Genomic DNA, 1023 nt, shown 5'->3' on the forward strand with positions numbered 1-1023 from the left:
ATTGGCGGGGTTCCTTTCCGTTTGACTCGGAAAGGGAGGGTACCGGTGCTCAATGGTTGGGAAATGGCTCCGATCAGTGATGCGGAAGGAAGAGAACAAACAAATCAAGAATAGGGGCGCCCGAAACAAATCCACCACCGGAGACGTCGGATTGAGGAGTGTGTGTGTGTGTGGGGGGGGGAAGGGGAGCAGCGGTGGAAGGACGATCTCTGCAAAGCACGGCGTAGACACAAATTGATTGTAGTTCACTAATTCCCTCGTGGTCTGCTTTCGCCCATTCTCCATAGTGATGCATGAGTTCCCGCTGCGACTGTCAATGACGGGCTGCCCATCAACGGGCTGTTTCCATTCAAAGAGGCAGGCAGCGCTGCGTGCGATTTCCATTCCCACGTGTTAGAAAAATCCACCGACAGTACAGGGTGACTTTTAGCTTGACTCAGCTCCGCAACGCAAAGAGGAAAGGCAGCTTTTTTTTTTTTTTAAAAAAAAGAGATCTTGGGGCTGATCACGCACAAACGCCGATGTAAGAAACGTTGGCTTTTGTCTCATTGTTGACTCGTCTTTCATGACACATTGGCCTGGGTCCCAGGCGCGAGGGAAGGAACCGCAACAGTTTAGCGGGGCTCAGTGTGGGTGATGTGGGTGCAAGCCGACTGAGCTCAGTTAATCGTCCCAATGATAATGCGGTGCAACTTTTTTGCCATAGTGTGTGTGCGTGTGTGTGTGTGCCCGAAAACCCTCCGCTAACAACTCAGCTTTAGCGGTGGTTACATACATCGACGCAATTCATGCACCCCCGTTTGTCTCGGGCGTGTGGGTAACCATCGCTTCACCTATGTGGTGTAGAGAGCTGTGAAATTCAAGGAGAAAAAAACAGCATGTAAAAAGCAAAAACTCTGCTTACGTGTGTTGCTTGTGCTTCATCGGAAGGGGACACTCCGCGTAAGTTACAATAATTAGGTTAAACGCCCCTCGTACGGCACTCCAACTGCATTAGGTTCCATTTCCCCCTCCCCCCCCCCC

Source organism: Trypanosoma equiperdum, assembly GCF_001457755.1.
Source record: "Trypanosoma equiperdum strain OVI genome assembly, contig: ctg_480, whole genome shotgun sequence".
Classification (NCBI taxonomy): domain Eukaryota; phylum Euglenozoa; class Kinetoplastea; order Trypanosomatida; family Trypanosomatidae; genus Trypanosoma; species Trypanosoma equiperdum.